We start from the raw sequence: 14,510 nt of genomic DNA, 5'->3' as shown, positions 1-14,510 counted from the left end.
TGTTCTAAAAATTTCTGAAATGATCTAGAAAAGTCCAGCTAGGATGTGTGTAAATGTTTTAATCGATATGGAATGTTCTAGAAAGCTCTGAAAACTTCTGGAATAATGTAGAAATTTCTGTAATATGTAAATCTTATTCAGTTTAACACATTTTGGAACGTTCTAGAACATTCTAGAAAATATTAGAACTTTCCAGAACATTCTATATCAACTACATTAAGTTTAACACATTTTGGCACGTTCTAGAACATTCCAAATCAACTACATTCAGTTTTACACATTTTGGAACGTTCTAGAACATTCCAAATCAACTACATTCAGTTTTGCACATTTTGGAACGTTCTAGATCATTCTAGAAAATATAAGAACTTTCCAGAACATTCCATTCAGTTTTGCACATTTTGGAATGTTCTAGATCATTCTAGAAAATATTAGTACTTTCCGGAACATTCTATATCAACTATATTCAGTTTTACACATTTTGGAACGTTCTAGAACATTCTATATAAAAAAAAACATTCAGTTTTACACATTTTGGAACGTTTTAGATCATTATAGAAAATATCAGAACTTTTCAGAACATTCTATATCAACTACATTCAGTTTTGCAGATTTTGGAACGTTCTAGATTATTCTAGAAAATATTAGAACTTTCTAGAAGTTTCTAGAACTTTTAGAACTTTCCAGAAGTACAGATGTATAAGTACAGAATTACAGATGCACTTACCCACATTTTTTATATTGCGTGACACATTTAAAATTATATTGCGTGATACAGAAGTACAGATGTGCAGTACAGAAGAAGGACAGATATATATATTTTTAACATTTTGCCACCCACAGCCACCCACTTCCACCCACCGCGACCAAACTCCCTTACTTTCATCTAGAGACCAAGGGGTATTTACCACCCCAACGGGGGGTTGATTGGAATTGATGGTGATAGAGAAAACCCCGGACATACGTACATTAGCGTTAGCATTTTATATATATATATAGATTATACGTCAAATGTCGGGCGAGACTATCAAAATCGTTCCAACCAGCTTGGTCTACTTAGCTGCCTAGCTAATCATCATTTCATAGAAGATTAACTCTTATGGTACTCCCACACTGGCTGTTTTTCTAAGCTTATTAGCATTGTGAATAGACATCTCTATAAAAAAATACTATTATGTAAGTTAAAGACACTTCAATTGAACTCAAAAAGGCAAAAAGGGTCAAGAGTGACATTTAATTTTACATAAAAAAATATTTTTCCTTATAATGACGCAAAACCTGCGGACAATTCTAATATCCGAAGGATATCATCCGGATATCGTGCATTTTGCTCGGTGTAGCATTTCGATCGGATGATTGTCGTCTATTTTATTATTATAAATGGGCTTACTCTTGGACACAGACTAGCCGAAGGCAAAGACGTGGCCTACGATTGAGTGAGCTCGCCTAGAAGATGCCAGGCTACCGGGTTATATGAGCTCGGAAATATAGCCGCCGGCAAGGAATTCCACTCCTTGCCAGTTTCGGCTAGGCCAGCTGTGCCTATTGTAGGCAAATGGCAAGATGACGGAATCTTTCGGATGTCATTCTGATATCGGCGTACGTTTGAATTGGCTTGATAGTCCGATCAACTTCTAGCCGAGAACAATGATCTAGAATCATTGATCTGCAAATTATAATATCGTTCCAATTGTTAATTTGTTACATCATCTTCTCGGTAAGGTCTAACTAGTTCATTAAAGTAAATTGAGGCATTTTCTGAAGACGAAACTGATTTGATCGATATATAAAGGCTTGTTTACACATTGATTAGTTATTAGTGCAGGCACGTGTAGGTGTTAAGCACAGAACTTAATTTAGATAGAAGAAACAAATTAATATATTTGTATAGGGGCCGATCGTGTCAAATTTTTTACTAAAGTTGATTCTTGCCTGTAATTTTAAATATGTCTCAGGCTCTTGATTGTTCATAATTTTTGTGTTGTTGCAATTGAATATCACGTAACGAGGCATTTTTTATGTTTTGGTTGACTTCAACTTACAAAAATTGACGCCCGAAAGCTGCAAGCTGCGAGTAAAGACGGACAACTCAGTGGATTTCACTGAGTTCATTTGACACGCTAAGTAGATACGTTTACTTGATCTATGGTATATATGACATCTGTGGTGTTAAGTAATTACCTAGTAAAAACAATGGGTACCTAAACGGTCCGACTTTTAAGTGACAAGTGTGAATGCGAAATGCGTGGTATAAAGTGAATAGACGCTGGATGGATTTTGTTCGAGACCCCTCCTGGGTTGTGAGTAGCCTCTTCCGCGCTGGGCACTGCGTCGGTTCGGGTCGCGCCCCATCTTCGTAGGGCGGATTTACGCCATCGTTTTTGGGATGGCCGTGTGTCCGGTGATAGCTAATAGCCCTAATCACCACCGGCCGTTATCCAACCCCGCGACCCCTAGCCCAGATACCGTTTGCACGGAGCCGGGTTTCGGGGCCGCAGTGAAGGCGACCGGTTGCTTTTTTAACCGCCTTCCAAATCTCAAAGGAAGGGGTTTTCAATTCGTCTGTTTTTTTTTTTTTTTTAATGTTTGTTCCTCGATATCTCCGTCGTTACTGGACCGATTTTGAAATATTTTTTTTGATTGAATGTATATGCATACAGATTGGTCCCATTTTTCTCAGAACCCAGTTTTGATGATGGGATCCTGGAGAAATCGAGGGAACTCCTCAAATCTGAAAGGCATACATATGGTGATTTTTGTGTTTTTAAGGGAACAGCATGCATTTACGTAAGGAACAGTGACATTTGGTGCAGTGGAACTCCTGATGATGGTCAGAATGGAACTCCTCAAATCTGAACGGCACACTTATAGTGACTTTGGTATTTTTATAAGAACAGCATGCACTTACGTCCAGAACAGTGACATTTGGTGCAGCGGAACTGCTGATGAAGAGTGAGCCGCCCCTGGTTAAAGTTCCGTTCTGATAATCATTCTCATCTGTAAGTACTTCAGAATCATCCACATTTCAAAATTGGTTCAGAAATGACGGAGATATCGAATAACAAACATTAAAAAATATACAGACGAATTAATAACATAATCCAACATTTGAAAGTATTTATCACCAGAACCCCAAAGGACTGCGGTTTTTTTTCTTAAAAATTATTTTATACCACGTCGGTGGCACTCACGTGGTGTACACTCCATTTTGTTAACCCCCGACGCAAAAACGACGGAGTATCATAAGTTTGACGTGTCTATCTGTTTGTGTGGCATCGTAGCTCCCGAACAGATGAACCGTTTTGGATTTAGTTTTTTTTGTTTGAACGCTGAGTTAGTCGGGAGTGTTCTTAGCCATGTTTCATGAAAATTGGTCCACTAAATATGTAGCGATCGGGTTTTTTTTTTTTAATTTTAATTTTCTGCACTGTACTTATTTTTAAGGAGGCTAAATATTTAGCTTGAGCTAGAATGGGCATCGTGTTCAGTGTGGTGTGGGGGCATTGTCCTCTTCCTCTTCTTCAGTGGTGATGTGGAGTTGCCCATATCCCACAATCGACATCTAAGACACTCATGGACGACAGTTGGTGGTGGAACTCTTAGCCCGTCATACTCGCACATACGAATTTATTTCCGTTCATAACTACATTCGTAAATAAGAATAGACGTGAATAATTCCACTATTGACTTATTAACAAATCTAAAAGATTCCGTAAAATAACCGGTTAGTGGCAAACTAGCGTAACATCGCGTAACCGATTAAACAATACCTGATTACCGAATTTTAATTGGGATTCATCGAACTTTGCAACAGTTTATTTATACCGCAGTAAAATTTTAACATGCAACTATTAGATGTTGATTCTACTTTCAAAGTGTGTTGCGGGCGGGAATCGGTTTTGACAAGTCTCACGACCTTGGCCTCTGCTTGGCTAGGTATTGGCGTTTAAGAAACGTTAATTAATCTATGTAAGGTACAGCGGGATAATTTCGACTGGGGGGCAAATGCAACTGATCCATTTTTTTCCATGTTTTACAATGTTTGCATCATTAACTAGAGTGTCTACTGGTTATAATATATATGGCACGCGTGTTCAGTGGATACATATGGAACTCAACTTAATAGTGTAATAATGGATCAGTAACAATTGCCCCCCAGTCGAGATAGGCCCCGATGAACCTTATAAGGAAAACGACACAGAAAATGATATTTAAAAAAAATCGATAATGTTACAAGATTATATACTTAATATGAGGTTTGAGATGAGATGAGCAGAAGCTTTTAAGATTTCTGCTAATACCACATGAAGTCATGAATTATACTTATTAGTATTATTACGAACGTGAAAACACGACAAGTATCTAACATTTATTATCTAATCCTAACGTGTATATAAGTTATATAAGTAATATTTTGTAACCCTAACATATATAATTTTAAGTTGCAATAATATCAGACTGACATTTGGCATACATAAGTTTTTAATACGTAGACTTCAGGAAAAATGTACCTAAGTATGTAGTTTTTTGGCTCTAGTAAGTATCCGTTTGGGGACGCTCTGTTCGTTTTCTCCGTACAACATGAGATGACGCGGGCGAGACTCGCGCTAAAGAATATTTGCATTATGATGAACTCGCGGACCATAGGGGCTCGGATTTTTGTAGCTATGCGTGAGGCCGATGCCAACATAGTAGAAACCCATAATTATTTTTAAATCGGGACCTAATTTTGTATGACATATTAAACCGACCTCCGACGTTTCAGGGACGGCGTTGTCCTCGTGGTCTCGGAGAAGACTAGCTTGAAATTACATCAACACCTTCTGACACCCGCCGAGTTTTTCGAACTACTCGCACTTGGTTTTGATTATCAACTTGAAGGGCTATTACGGTCCATTTTATCACGCGTCAACGTGGGATAAATGATAAATTTATCATAATTTTATACAATTTTGATTGATTTGACATCTTATCACTTATCCACGTGACAGCTGATAAAACATTGACTTTCATACCATGGTCGATGGATAATATGTCATTTGTCCAAATTTTTCCTTAGACTAAGTGGATAAGTGGAATGATAAGTGATATAATCTGATAAATTATATCGTTTTATATCACTTATCGTCGTTTTATCCATTTTGACAGCGTCAGACAAGAATTGTTGTATAAATGATATATAGTCGAATTTTGACGCTTAATATGTCATTATTTTATCCTAGTACTCAATGATCGACGATAAAATTTACCGGAAGTAATAAGGTTGAAAATCACTTATTTGTTTGTGTTAATCAACTGTCAATTGATAGGATCTAAATAATATATTTACGCTTTTTGGCCACCAACGTGCACATTCTACCAAAAAGACTACCTTGTTTCCCCAATCATGTAAATTTAAGTTTCATTCATGGGTCTCTCGGTATTCACTTAATTAAAATTCTACTTGGGCAAACTACAAAATGATAGTATGAAAAGTTACGGTTGTATTCGTTTATTTATGTTTTAAATATAAATATAAAATGACACAGAGGCAGTATCTTCGAACATCGTTGTCCCGCAGGCGACACAAGCCTCAGGCGTGATGATGTAGATCCGGGAACTAGACGAGGCGAATGGGCTGATGCTCTTTGTCTCCGCATTTCTTGATCGACTTCTTGTAATCACGTGATAATAAATATAGATAGGTGTACACCTTTTGCCGGTGCCGGTGTGCAATTCATTCAACACAACACAAGTTGAGTTCACTGTTTCGCAAATTAGTCTTCATAATAACAAAAACAAGTATAAACAAATATTTTTAGCAAATATAATTTTACAGACACAATTCTGTCAATGTCAGCGAATTTTTTTTTCTGAGTTATACGTGCATACGTAGTAGTAATTGTATTTTTCTATTCGACGCTAGATGGAGTTGTCATACTTATTGAAATAAGCGTTTAATTACGCCGGTGTAACTCTGTCAATGAGTATCATGACCAAAGATCATGACACATCTCACAATGTAATAGCTGCCAGCTGTCTATGGAAAATAAAAATAATGTTACATTGACATTTCACATTTCACATCATACTTATGTATAATTTTTCAAAACGGAAATTTATTTTGAAATATCTAATGCAATAATTATTAATCGTTACTAAAAATATATATTAAAGACGGTTGGACTAAAGCAAAGGGGGCGTATGAAAAAAGACAGAAAATATATAACCAAAAGTGAAAAATATATCGGATTAATAAGGTTGGTGCCGTTAGTGGCTATTACATATACATTGTTTGTGTTCGAGTAATAGAATGTTTGAAGGCACGTGTATGATTATTTTTGTGTTTTTATGTGTTTTGTTTACATCACAAACATAAGTACCTATCTAAATCTTCTTCCTCTTGTAAATCACTAAGTACCTACTTAGATCTGATGATGTGGATTATAGATAAAATGTAGAACATTATGACTTATGATTTTATGAATAGGTATGCAGTAGAAGCAGCTTCGCTAATAGATAAAAGAGGGATAGGTGTGTGTGCGAGTATTTTAGAAAATAATAAGAAAATAATTTAATTTTTAAACACCATATATTCATCATATTTTCGTTCAGGTGTCACACTCACAAGATATTAATAGCATAAGCCATAATAAGTACCTACTTACTATCTTAGCTTACACTTAACCGACTTCTGAATCTTAAAGGGATCGTAGAAGATTGTCAATTTGTCTGTTTTTAGGGTTCTTTACCAAAAAGGTACAATAAGAAGCATTATGACGTGACGTGACTCTGTCCGTCCGTCCGCTTCTTTGTCTGTCTGTCCGTCCGTCTCGTCTGTCTAACCGCCTCTCTGTCCATTTGTCTGTACGGTAGTCTGTACGGTAGTCTGTCCGTCTATCTGTCCATCTGTCTATCCGTCTGTCTGTACGTCTGTCAGTCCGTCTGTCTGTCTGTCCGTCTGTCTGTCCGTCTGTCTGTCTGTCTGTTCGTTTAACTGTCCGTCTATCTGTCTGTCCGTCTATCTGTCTGTCCGTCTGTCTATCCGGTTGTCTTTAGATATATTATTTTTTGATAGAGTATAATTATAGTTATACAGATTGATCCAATTTTTATCAAATCCAAGTTCTGATAATAGGATCCTGAAGAAATTGAGGGAACTCATCAAATACAATACAATAATCTATATTGCACACCTCACATAGTTTACAAGTAATGCACAAGAAACAAAAATAAATCAAACAGAGGTAACAACAGGCGGTCTTATCGCTTAAGAGCGATCTCTTCCAGACAACCTTTGGGTGCTGGAGTTAATATAATCAGAATATAATGGCTCGTACATGCATACATACAGTATCTTTTGTATTTTTAACCCCCGACGCAAAAACGACGGGGTGTTATAAGTTTGACGTTATCTGTGTGTGTGTCTGCCTGTCTGTCTGTTTGTCTGTCTGTCTGTATGTGTGGCATCGTAGCTTCCGAACGGATGAACTGATTTACAATTAGTTTTTTTTTTATTTGAAAGCTGAGTTACTCGGGAGTGTTCTTAGCCACGTTTCATGAAAATGTGACCACTATGTCGCGGTCGGGGTTTTTTCAAAATTTTAATTTTGTTGTCAGGTTAGTTAGTAAATAAATGAATATTATAGGACATTCTTACACAGATTGACTGAGTCCCACGGTAAGCTCAAGTGGGTACCCAGACAACGATTTATATGATAGATAGGTAAATGATTTATTGTCACAACATGGTCGTTAAAATCTGTACCTTATAATATATCTTAAAGTTCTATCTATGTAACCTAATATACAATACATAGGAAATTTAACTTGCAATCTAGGTATACGTGACAAGTGGACAGTCTCAGCTTTGTGCTAATAATATATAAATACATAGAAAACACCCATGACTCAGGAACAAATATCTGTGCTCATCACAAAAATAAATGCCCTTACGGGGATTCGAACCCGGGACCGCGACTTAACAGGCACAAGGTCACTACCGACTACGCCAAACCGGTCGTCAAACATTATGATGCATTCAAAAAACAGTGACATTTGGATGGTGTTATATGTTTTTATACCAAATAAATATATTTTTCTTTCATTCTGAGTGGAACTACGGATGATGGTCAGAAGGAAACTACATATTTTTCGATGCTCTTGTTATGAGATTTGATTTCTTCGTTATGGTTGTAAAGCATGTTCGGTTTTCAAGTCCCATTTTGGTTAAGCTCAAATTCTGGTGATGAGACCCATAAGGAAGCAAGGGAACTCCTCAAATATGAACGGCACACCTATAGTATATTTTTATGACAAAATCAAGGACACATTACCAATCATGACATTTGGTGGAGTGGAATTGCTGATGATGCTCAGGAGTGAACCATTCAGTGAAACATATCGCTCATTTTTAAGTGTGCTGGCGTAGCGCTGGGACTTGCCTTTGTTTGCGCGGTGGGTCTGGCAGCTGCACGCGCCGCCAATCCCCACTCCACGTCGTTATTAAATTTATTAATATATAGTTGATAAGTATTAAGTTACTTTTAGTACTAACATAGTTCTAAGGATTTGTGATATATACTAATACTCTAAGGATTTTAAAAATTTAAAATATAATAAATATATTGAATTGAATTGAATAAGGGGATTTGTTCTCTTCGCCTGGTATGTTTGTATGTTAGTATATTAGGTTTTCAAGACATAATTTTGTCAAGCTCGAGTTCTAATAATGGGATTCATGAGGAATAAGGAATACAGAAAAATCCTCAAATATTAACGGTAGGTATACGGTACGTATATTGATTTGTATTTCCATCAAATAATCAATGATTTACCTACATTAAAAACAGTGGCATTTGATGAAGCGGAACTGATTATGATGATTGTCGCAAGATTAAGCTCCTTTAAACTTTTCCAGATGATTATTAAGCAAGTTACCCGACTGACTTAGATACTGATGTGTCGAAGGAAAGTTTTCAATGTTCTGAAATTTTCACATAGGAAAACTTCGGAAACTTTCCATACTTTGTATGGACAATTGTATGGACCGAAACTTTCCATTTCATAAATTTATATTCCCATTATTTTTCGTGAAAGTTTCGTGATTTTTTCAAGAAATTTTAGATTTTTTTGGTAAGTTTTCGCAACTTGCACATAACTAGACTTAGACCTTTCAGTGCTGGGTCCACATAACTTTAATTTTAAGTAATTATCTTTACAGCGCATTACCTCAAATGAATTGGCGTAAAATCATATTCTGTGCAATTAAATGTGGTACCATAAAGCCACCTGGATACCATCTTGGACCAGAGACACGCTGTACGAATTGTTGACGATACGAAACTCACAAGCGTTATTGATTGAATCCTTAAGTCTAAGGAGAGACTTTGCGTCTTTATGTGTGTTCTATCGCCTCTATACAAAGGGTTGTGTTCTGAGGAACTGGTTATGCCATCGTCTTCTCTTCATCATCGCACCGCTGCCACAGCGATGATAAGCGCCCTGTCGATTGTGAGCGGCGCTCATCCATACACTTTGCTTTGTGCGGTTCAGAGGAATTTCCTCCCGCGGATTCTCCGACTGTGGAATGAGCTCCCTGCCGAGGTATTCCCGATGACTACAGTATGGGGTTCTTCAAAAAAGGAGTACTAGTTTCTACACCCTTTGAGTTGCAAGCGTCCATAGGTTTTCCACCGACGTCCAACATTCGAATCTTTTGAAACCAGAACCCAAAATAAATGAACGCTGGGAAAAATCAACAAAATGGCATTTTTTACACAAATTTAATGATTGCTCTTGTTTCAGGCCGCCGTGTGTGAAAAGTGCCAAAAATACTAATAATAATACATAAAGATTCAAAGTCACAAATAATCTACCTACTTAATAGCAGCAAATTTTAGTGCTCCTTGGTAAGTTGGTAACCTGAATAAGAAAAATGTACAGGTAAAGGTAAGGTAAGTAAGGTAGAAGGTATGGTACGGAGTGCAGAAGGCACGAAACTTGACATGAATAATAGTTTTGTAATTAGGTAAACGCAGCTAATAACGCCCCCCTAAAGGCAATTTTTTAATCAACCCTTATTTTTAAGTATTCAGATTGCCCTAAAATATTGTTTTTTAATTTTTTATGCTAATTGAATGTTTATGAAAGATAAATATTAAGTGACCTGTGCTTAAATCGTAGATTTAGATGTAAAAAACATACTTTAAAGTTAAAGAGTCGATTGTTAATATTGCCGTCCCATAATAATGGACGTGAGGCTATTAACGATTTTTAAGCAGATATTTCCGACCGTACGTGAGAAAAGGTATTTGTTTTCAGTGTCCTCAGTGTAAGTCGTATATACGTACCTGTGTAGCTGTAGGTGGCATAGTAACTCAATTATACACCAGTTATACCTACCTATGGATAAATAGCTTATTTTTCACGTTTAATAATACTGTATGGGTGGGTAGGTGAAACAGCAACTAAAACACTTTCAATATATCTCCCATGTAATAGATAGATAGATAGATAGTCCATATTTTCAGAAAAAAGTGATTGATCGTATATTTTTAATGGTATGAATATAAATGATCCGCAATACAATCATGTGGCTGTTGTTAGCGATTCCTATGAGTCGGTAATAAAATGTATAAGTGCGGATGGAAAATCTATTACCGACTTATAAAAAACTATGTTTTATTTATTTTATTGGCCTTCCATTTATAAAACCGTTTGTTATTTTCTTACATTTTAAATAGGAAGCACATATACGTGGTTTTAAATAGTAAAAACTTATCATAAACTTTGGTGTTTTCAACATAGTTGCTTCGAAAATATTAGAATTTTCGTCAACTTAAGACATTACAAAATAAAAATTAGATAACAAAGTGTAGGTCGTTAATCATTTTTTCATAAGATTAGCCGGTTTGGATATGTATGTACATTTCCATAAAAATACTTCTCTTGATATGATATAATAACATAAAAGAAAGAGAAACTAAACATAACGTTGATGTTATTGCCGACTCACGGGTCGTTGATAGCTGCTACAACTACAACTAGAAACGGTGAAGCTATCACCGTCTTGTTTTAATTTCATGATTTACGGTAGTAAATAACTTTTTTCTTATACATTCTCATATAAAATTAAAAGTTTATAAATAGGTGAACACATTTTGCATTAAAAAGTAAATCACAGTACTAAATTTTTTCTAACTTTTGAACCATATGTTTAAATAATATGAAAAAAATCACAAAAGTAGAACTTTATAAAGACTTTCTAGGAAATAATTGTTTTGAACTTGATAGGTTTAGTAGTTTTTGAGAAAAATACGGAAAACTACGGAACCCTTCACTAAGCGTGGCCCGACACGCTCTTGGCCGGTTTTTTTTAATGTTTGTTTCACGATATCTCCGACCGTCGTTACTGGACCGATTTTGATTTTTTTTTATTGAACGTATACGCATATATATTGGTCCTATTTTCTCAGAACCCAGATCTGATGATGGGATCCTGGAGAAATCGAGGGAACTCCTCCAATCTGAAAGGCATACATATGGTGATTTTTGTGTTTTTAAAGGATCATCAAGCATTTACGTACGGAACAGTGACATTTGGTGCAGTGGAACTGCTGATGATGGTCAGAACCAAACTCCTCAAATCTAAACGGCATGCTTATAGTAACTTTGGTATTTTTATGAGAACAGCATGTACTTACGTCCAGAATAGTGACATTAGGTGCAGTGGAACTGCTGATGATGGTCAGAACCGAACTCCTCAAATCTGAATGGCACACTCATAGTGACTTTGGTATTTTTATAAGAACAGCATGCACTTACGTCCTGAACAGTGATATTTGGTGCAGTGGAACTGCTGATGATGGTCAGAACCGAACTCCTCAAATCTGAATGGCACACTCATAGTGACTTTGGTATTTTTATAAGAACAGCATGCATTTAAGTTCAGAACAGAGACATTTATTTAGTTATGTTTGCTAAGCATATTGAGTTTTCAAGTAAAATTTTGAAAACGCTTCGATTTCTTTATAATCAGATTCATGAGGAATTGAGGAAACTCCTCAAACCTTAACGTAATTAATTTGTGTTGCCATCAAATAATTAAAGCATTAAAAGTAGTTTTAATAAATACCTACACATTTCTACAGAATAAATACTGTAATAACTTAATGTACCTATGAAGTTGCAATAAATTACTGATTACTGATTACCTACATAATCCAACATTCACAAGTAGCTTTCACCAGAACTCCAAAAGCGGCGATTTTTTTTAAATATTCAACCTTAAGGCAGAATGCGTTTACCGAAGTTTGAAGTTAAGCGACACAATTGTAACGTTATGAAGGCTAAAAGTCTCGTACCTTACTTAGTCCACTCGGCAGGCCTCGTGGCCTAAACACTGTACTCAATTCTTTTACAGTCTTCATTAAGTTACCATTCTATAATATACTATTTCACGACACCAACCTGGTACCTAACAGCTTTTTTTTCTATTCGAAAACACATAGCAAAATTGTATTTTATCCATAAGAGTCAAAGTAATTTGATACCTACAAATTTTAAGTTGATGTCTTAAGTTGGCTAGTAGATTTTATACCTATAAATGATGATTTTGAATGATAAATATTGAATGAATTGATAGAACACTTTATAACACTTTAAATATGAATTGATAGATTTGATTTAGTTTGATGTTTTGTTCGTGTTGGTGTGGTAAAAAATGTTGTGTTTCACTTGGTGGCAAAAGTTTGTTTATCCTTAGAGCCTTATTGAAACCCTCGCAACACTCAAGATTCTAGTTTTTAAACCGCTCGCTACGCTTGCGGTTCAATATTTGGAATCTTTTGCTTGCTCGGGTATCAATGGAACGTGTGGTTAAACAACTTTGCCCCCTTGTAAAACAAATAACTATTTCCACACAAAATGTTTTACAGCCTATTTTAAAATGGTACTTTTACGAAAGGGAACTAAAGAGGATAAAGTCATAAGTACACAGTCCAATATCACATTAATTGCAAATTATTACACTGGGATAAAGTATTATCAAAAATGGTCCGCTCAATTGATGTTGCCGATTGTTGACAAAGTACCTAATCAAAAACATGCTTATAATACTGTATATTACCTACAGTTTTAGTTTTAAATTTGATTAATTTACTAATGTAATAATTACATTCAGATTCAATAATATTTTTTTTTTTTAATCTGAATCTGAATCTAATATTTACATAAATAATCATCATCATCATTTCAGCCGTTAATCGCCCACTACTGAGCATCATAGGGAGGCCCCCTTCGTGTACGCCACTTATCCCGGTCCTGAGCTGGTCTCATCTAGAGGTGCCCCGCAGTTTTTCGAATGTCGTCTACCCAACGAGCCAACGGATGCCAAGCAGTTTTTTTACATCGGAAGGCGACCACCATTCTGTCAACATTTTGTTCCACCTGCCATCACTCTGCCTGACAACATTTCCCGCCATTTCAATTTCGAAATGACGTCACCCACGTCTCGCACCTTGGTGCGGCGTCGGATCTCGACATTCTTCACTGGATCTTAAAGCTTAATGCCGAGCATGGTGCAATTTATGGCTCTCTGTACTACATATTTACATAATTATATAGACGGTCAGCTAAATCTTTTCACTAAAAAAGGCGAAAAATTTGAAAAATGTAAGGTTCAGTGGCTAAGTTTTCGTAGGAGCGGAAAATCATTTGCTATGCCCTAAGCAAATGATTTTCCGCTTTGTGTTTTAGGGCACAGCACAGCGGATATCATCTCGCTTGAATCTAGAGCAAATCCCAAACTGGGGAAATACCTCCGCCTTACAGAAGACCGCAGCCAAATAGCACTAGACCATACTCACGGTGTTGTGTTCCTGCCGGTGAGTAAGGCTGCCAGAGCTCAACGAGGGTGCGGTGTGTTGGTGACGGAAGGACCTAACTACGGAACTAATTGTCCTTCGTCGTCAGCAAGCCGAACCCTCTTTGGAAGTTGTACACTCCTTTTTGCTGTGTACTAAACATAGCAAAAGGGAGTGTACAAGTTCCTAATGGGTTGGCAACGCACGAGACACTCCTTGAGTTGCAGGCGTCCATATTAGGTTACGGTGACCGTTTTCCATCAGGCGGACCGTATGCTTGTTTGCCACTCACGTAAATGCAAGCATGCCTTCCAAAACCTTGACGTTGGCGGAATCATCGACGAACCATCACTTAAAAATGATTGAAAAAGTAAAGAAAATTTTAAATTCGTGCCTTTTTTAGGGCCAAGATTTGGTTGACCAGAAATAAAGATTTCTAAATTGTTTAAAAGATTTTATTTCATTTAACCGTTTAACCACTATGAATTTTTCATAGAGCGTGCTTTGCGTTCTCATTTAAGTGCGTTCCCATTGAGGGTCCACGTTAGAATTTCGAGCTTTTGAGCGTTTCAGTACTTTAGTAGAAGTTCTCAAACGATTTTAAATTCAACCAATAATTTGTAAAAGTAGGCACTCAAATGTTACACTCGGTTAAAGGTGGACCCT

At 36.4% G+C, this 14,510-nt stretch overlaps 1 long non-coding RNA gene across 1 annotated transcript; it reads left to right on the top strand.

Moving 5' to 3' along the window:
- Positions 1 to 6,207: 6,207 nt before the first annotated feature.
- On the top strand, positions 6,208 to 13,305 carry LOC125241926. Its single transcript, XR_007178797.1, has 3 exons — positions 6,208 to 6,239; positions 9,787 to 9,890; positions 13,238 to 13,305. It is a non-coding gene; the product is annotated as an uncharacterized LOC125241926 (long non-coding RNA).
- The last annotated feature ends 1,205 nt before the right edge of the window (positions 13,306 to 14,510 follow it).

This window comes from Leguminivora glycinivorella, chromosome 2 (assembly GCF_023078275.1).
Source record: "Leguminivora glycinivorella isolate SPB_JAAS2020 chromosome 2, LegGlyc_1.1, whole genome shotgun sequence".
In the NCBI taxonomy this organism is placed as follows: Eukaryota; Metazoa; Arthropoda; class Insecta; order Lepidoptera; family Tortricidae; genus Leguminivora; species Leguminivora glycinivorella.
The sequence above is the reverse complement of the archived record's forward strand: the minus strand, read 5'-3'. Positions and strand labels throughout refer to the sequence as shown.